The sequence below is a fragment of the Rhinatrema bivittatum genome, chromosome 2 (assembly GCF_901001135.1).
Source record: "Rhinatrema bivittatum chromosome 2, aRhiBiv1.1, whole genome shotgun sequence".
NCBI lineage: Eukaryota > Metazoa > Chordata > Amphibia > Gymnophiona > Rhinatrematidae > Rhinatrema > Rhinatrema bivittatum.
The window spans coordinates 376,631,613-376,638,483 of NC_042616.1; positions in this window are offsets into that span (position 1 = coordinate 376,631,613).

A 6,871-nucleotide genomic window follows, 5' to 3' on the forward strand; every position below is an offset into this window, starting at 1 on the left:
GCATTCTGTTTCATCTCTATCCATATGGGGGGTAGCGTCGATAGCTATTCCACCCGGGTTCTGTTCGGACCATACTTGGGGTACACTATCCATCAGTTGTCTTCGTTTTTGTTGAGGGGGGTGTTGTTTTCATATCGATGTTCGATGGTTCGTTCGACTATGGGAAGATGTAGTCTCCATTCTTCTTGGAGGGGACAGATGAGTATCACTGGATGGTCCCCGAAGGAGGCTTTAACTTCCCCTGTTGGTTGAAATCTCAATGTGGTCTGAGGCTTACACAGCAGGTTCCATCCGATAAGGGATACCATGGTCCCGCCTACTTGTATACTTCATTCTTTCTGCAGAGGGGCAGTGAGTACCTAACCTGAGGCACCCACTATAGAAACAGTCTCTTTCGTCGGGGGGGCCGATTGGTGCAGTCATGACAGATCGTTGGCCTCTGAGTCCAACAGGCCCCTGATTTTTGTTGTGTTACCTCGTGGATCTCCACCAGAGGGGTCAGTGGGGATTCTTCCCTCCCGGTCTCTTCAGGCTGTATGCTCCTTGTCGCCTCCCCCGCCATCTGCCAGTGGGGGTTGTCCGATCTCCTTCCTCCTCGGCCCCTTTGTGTCGGTGCAGGTCCATTTTTGTCGTTAGTATTCACTGCAGGGCTCCCGTATTTCTTTTGCCATTCTTCACAGTCTCTCTTCCAATGGCCTTCATTTTTGTAGTACGCACACTGATTCTTTCCCAAAAGGGGGGGGGTCTTGTTCCCCCTCCTCTTCGCGGTCTGCCATTGTCTTGGCTCCTTCCCGTCCGCGTGTCCTCGAGAGCGGCGGCTAACAGTCACTTTCTCCTTCATGTCTCTACTTGCTTCTCTCTTTTCTCTTCCACTTCTCTATTTCCACATACTTGGTCTGCTATAGCTTTTAACTGGCTGAGGTTCATGCCCTCAAAGCCTTCGGCCTTCTGCAGGTTCTTTCGGATGTCAGGTCTATTATTAAGTTCCTGGTTGCAGGGACGGGCCCCTTTTCTTCTCTTCCTGATCCTTGTTCCCATACATCTCAAAATACGATGAAAAGATCACAATCCATCTGGAAATTGAATAGGTGACCTGCGCCTGGAGGCAAATCAGTTCTGACGAGGCTGAGAAGCTGCAAAACATTGCTTCCTTCATACTTGTAAGTTTGGCATTGGGTTAATTCAATAAAGTAAACCTGGATCTGCAGGCAAGGATCCAAGGGGGGCGCTTTAGGTGTGCAGGAGTGATGATCAAACCCTTGGAAGCCTTGTATCAATTACATTGCAAACACTAAGAACATATGGCAATAGCCAGAGCCCAGCCCCCACCAGTGGTAAAAGAACATAATTGCAATATATATATATATGTGTGTGTGTGTGGGCTACTACTTTATCATTTGGGCCGACTCATATTTGCTCTTGTTCCTAATCTTGCATAGTGGCCCCTTCTCTTGCCCACAACTTCCAATAATCCTTATCTTGCGCCTGCCACTGAATCAAAATTTTTAATATTAAGTCTTTGTTTTCTCTGTGGTTTTTTTTTTTTTTTTTTTTTTTACAAACGGCATCCTGTAATTCCCACAGTCAGAACTGCAGCTGTCTTATCTTGCCGCTTGCTATGCTCTGTATATTTAACAAAGCTTTAACAAAGGTCCCATTCTTAATCATTTCTCCTCTAATTTCCCAGAGACAGCTTCAAAATAAACTGCGTCAGCAAAAGAGAGTTCATACTTTATCATGCGTTCCAATGTAACTTTTAAATAACAGATAATATATAGGAGACAAGTAAGAACAATAATTAACATGGTATTAGAGAATAGAAAGATAAGCATAGGGAGGACACTGGGATAGAAGATATGAGAAAACTAAAACTTCTGATTAGCAATGCCAGCATGAAACGCACAGCCATATTGAATGCCTACGCACTACGTACTGACGCGCAGTGGGACGCACCACCATTCCACTTTGTACTGTAACAATTAATTTGCTGCTATAAAATGTCTTAAAAATAGCCTGCATCATAAGGCACTAAATGATTTGTAAGGGACCCTTGGTTCTGGTATTTCTTTGCAAGTAGCAATCCTTTGTCAGATTACAGACAGTTTTAGCAAGGACCTTGGAGAATAAATTTAATCAGCAGAAACTCTGAGCTACAAAAACTTCAACTTCTGTGAAACAGCCACAATTCTATCTTTATTCACATACGCACACCATCAACTAACTTTCAATAATGTTCTGTTAAAACAAACGAAACAATTTTTCTTTCTCTTTGTCTTCATTCACCCAGGCTAGCCCAATGTCCCTTTTTTTTTTTTTTTTTTTTCCTTTCTCTTCTCTCTCTGGTTCGATCCCCTCCTCTCTCCTGTAATTATCTCTGCCGTTAACCCTTAACTGCCATCAAGTTCTAAACTTCAACACCAGTAAATGCATTCTCAGTAATCAAATCAGTATTTTAACTTAACACTGTACATTAATTTGTTGTATAGTAGTCTTGTGCAGCATCTGTAAACCAAAACTCTTCTTATTAGGGTTTAAAACAATTAAAAAAAATCCCTGGTAAATGTGCTTGCAATTCACAGATAGCAGTTATCAAAAGAAATAATGCATTTGATCACAAAAAGAAATTTGTCTAACCGATCTACCACAGTAGAATTTTTTTTTTTTTTTTTTACAGGTACCTTACAGACAGACAGACACTGGGGACTTCCGGTTCCCCATTTTGCGTACTTGAGTTACCATTACGAGGGCGGCTCCCTCTACTAGCTTCTTTGCCCACGACGGAGGATTTTCAATAACTGCAATCCAAGCAGTTATGTACGGTTAATCCTCAGGGCAACCCGGATTCCCTTCTCGTATAACTATATTCTGGACCCTTGTGGCCGTTTGGAAATCGAAAGTCCCTACCGGAGGCCAGTTTACACACAAACTGGGCCACCTATGGGTACATTGTTGAATCATTCCGGGCTTTGTACATTTATGTCTATCGAACACTTCCCTATAGTGTTCCGTCATGACTTTTAATGGAGTAGAACCGCCCCCTCCCATTAGGATAGAGTCACAGACAAAGGAGGGAAGGGAAGACGGATAGGTAAGGGGTCCGTATCCGTCAGACACAAAAGGGTCACTTTCACACAACAAGAAACCTATTCCCACTATCGTATGCGTTACTTCTTTTTCCTCTTTTTATGCGCGTGGCTTTCGGAATGCAATTCCTACCAAACCACCGCTTGGGGTGTGATCAAAGCCCCCTCGGTCCCCTCACGGATGGACCGGTTATTTGCTACTCTTTTAGCTATTCTTCACTTTTCCCATCATTCCCATAATACTCGCCTGCAGGGTTCTTCCGATCGTCACGAAAGCCTTCTTCCCGGATCACCAGCCCAAAGGTCTCAGAGGATCTCCGTGGAATGACCCCCTCGGATACCTGATCACTGAACTCAGCGGTGGCCACTCACCAGGCAAGTCTGGGGGATCACTCCGCCACAAAATCCCCTGGACCAACTGGGGGGCTAAAATAGCGTCCCCGGTACCTCCTGGCTGGCTCGCCAAATGTAACCGTCTCTTTTTAGTCAGTAAGGAGGTCCAGACAACTGATCCGTAAAGATAGACTTTTATTGCCAGCAAGATGCAGCTAAGACAAAGGCTCAGTACAACTGCATGCCCCTCCCCTCCAGGAGCAGACTCTTATGCACTTTACAGTTCTTATCTTTTACACATGCGTTCTAAGCATTGCTGAGCAAGCATATTCCGGCTGAAGGGGCTACTGACCCCCTCCCTAGACACCCTGGAACTTTCGTGAAACTTCTCCCATGTTCTGCAGGAGAGGCTGCTGGGACTTGCAGTTCTGGAAAGGAATTCGCGAGTCTGCAGTAATACAGCCCATCACATAATACATCCATTGTTCTAATCTAGGTTACAGCAGTGAAAGCTTATCAGAGAATAAGAACAGCGAAGCCAACAAAATGAAAATGTGCAATGTGCTGACAGAAAGTTTCTCAATGTCCTAATTACAGCTGTATTGCAGACTGTAAGTAAACCCGTCATGAAGCAGGGAATTCTGGTACATGAAGTCCTTTGTCAGGTTGAAGCGTTCAGACCCCTTCAGTCTCACCACGGAGCGATACAGAGGCATTATGACATTTTCCGTTTTATTCACCATTCCCTTTCTAATAATTCCCAACATTCTATTTGCTTTTTTAACTGCCGCAGCACACTGAACTGACGATTTCAATGTGTTATCCACTATGACTCCTAGATCTCTTTCTTGGGTTGTAGCACCTAATATGGAACCTAACATTGTGTAACTATAGCATGGGTTATTTTTCCCTATATGCATCACCTTGCACTTATCCACATTAAATTTCATCTGCCATTTCGATGCCCAATTTTCCAGTCTCACAAGGTCTTCCTGCAATTTATCACAATCTGCTTGTGATTTAACTACTCTGAACAATTTTGTATCATCTACAAATTTGATTATCCCACTCGAAGTATTTTTTCCAGATCATTTCTAAATATACAAGCCGTTAAGCCCGTTAAAACGGGCTACATTACATTTTTTTTCAGTCCATTTTCTAACACAGCACCCTTCTACACTTTTTCTCCCTCTCTCCCCCTTCCCCGTTCACTCCTCCCCTTCCCTCCACTCAGTCTTACTCACCCTCTATCTCCCACTGCCTCCTTCCCCTCACTTTCACCTCCCTCCCCTTCCCTCAGTCACTCCCACCTCTCTCCCCTTCCCTCAGTCACTCCCCACCCTCTCTCAATCCCATCCCCTCCCCCTCAGCCCTCCTCCACTCCCTTTTTCTCTGCTCCACAACTTCTTACCCTTCCACTTACTCACATCCCTGTCTCTCACCTCTCCCTCATTCTCCCTCTCCCCTCACTCTTCCCCACCCCCTACCTCCCTCCCACATACCCACTCCTCCCTCCCTCTCACTCAGTCCCTCCCCCTCCCTCAGTCCCTCCCTCCCACTCAGTCCCTCCCTCCCTCTCACTCAGTCACTCCCTCCTTCCCTCCGTCCCTCCCTCTCACTCAGTCCGTCCCTCCCTCTCTCTCTCTCCTCCCTCCCTCGCTACTGGCCGCCGCTGCCGCTGCCACCCGCCGCCGCTGCCACTCGACGCCACCATGTTTTTTTTTCTGCCGCCGCCGCTGCCACCCGACGCCACCGCCGCAGCCAGCGCCACTGCCACTCGACGCCGCCATGTTTTTTTTTTTTCTGACGCTGGCTGAGACCGACATGCTCGCCCGCACATGCGCGGTAGAGCTGCTCTCTACTGCGCATTTGCGGCACGTCGGTCAACCTTCATTTATTAGGTTGATTGAAAAGTAAGGGTCCCAATACAGATCCCTGAGGCACTCCACTGCCCACTCCCGTCCACTGAGAAAAGTGTCCTTTTAATCCTACTCTCTGTTTCCTGTCTTTTAGCCAGTTTGAATTCACGAAAGGACATCGACACCTATCCCATGACTTTTTACTTTTCCTAGAAGCCTCTCATGAGTAATTTTGTCAAACGCCTTCTGAAAATCCAAGTATACTACATCTACCGGTTCACCTTTATCCACATGTTTATTAACTCCTTCAAAAAAGTGAAGCAGATTTGTGAGGCAAGACTTGCCTTGGGTAAAGCCATGCTGACTTTGTTCCATTAAACCATGTCTTTCTATATGTTCTGTGATTTTGATGTTTAGAACACTTTCCACTATTTTTCCTGGCACTGAAGTCAGGCTAACCGGTCTGTAGTTTTCCGGATCGCCCCTGGAGCCCTTTTTAAATATTGGGGTTACATTAGCTATCCTCCAGTCTTCAGGTACAATGGATGATTTTAATGATAGGTTACAAATTTTTAGTAATAGGTCTGAAATTTCATTTTTTAGTTCCTTCAGAACTCTGGGGTGTATACCATCCGGTCCAGGTGATTTACTACTCTTCAGTTTGTCAATCAGGTCTACCACATCCTCTAGGTTCACCGTGATTTGATTCAGTCCATCTGAATCATTACCCATGAAAACCTTCTCCGGTACGGATACCTCCCCAAAATCCTCTTCAGTAAACACCGAAGTAAAGAAATCATTTAATCTTTCCGCGATGGCCTTATCTTCTCTAAGTGCCCTTTTAACCCCTCGATCATCTATAATGGGCCCGCGGCTGGCGGGTCGAAAACCAGATGCTCAATTTTGATAGCGTCCAGTTTCCGAACCTGTGGCTGTCAGCGGGCTCGAGAACCGACGCCGGCAAAATTGAGCGTCGGCTGTCAAACCCGCTGACAGCTGCCGCTTCCGTCAAAAAAGAGGCACTAGGGACGTGGTAGTGTCCCTAGTGCCTCATTTTACCGCCGGGTCTAATTTAAATAAAATACTGTATCACACGCACAGGAGAGTGGCCTGTGCGCGCGCTGGGAGAGCGCTCGCCCTCTCACTCGCTCTCCCATGATTTTACTGTATCGGCCCGACACTGCACTAACCATATCCTCTGGCAATAAATTCCAGAATTTAATTGTGCGTTGAGTGAAAAAGAATTTTCTCCGATTAGTTTTAAATGTGCTACTTGCTAACTTCATGGAGTGCCCCTTAGTCCTTCTATTATCCGAAAGACTCACATATACCTGTTCTAAACTTCTCATGATTTTAAAGACCTCTATCATCTCCCCCCTCAGCCGTCTCTTTTCCCTAACCTCTTTAATCTTTTCTCATAGGGGAGCTGTTCAATCCCCTTTATCATTTTGGCCACCCTTCTCTGTACCTTCTCCATCGCAACTATATCATAAGAACATAAGAAATTGCCATGCTGGGTCAGACCAAGGTTCCATCAAGCCCAGCATCTTGTTTCCAACAGAGGCCAAACCAGCTCACAAGAACCTGGAATTTCAA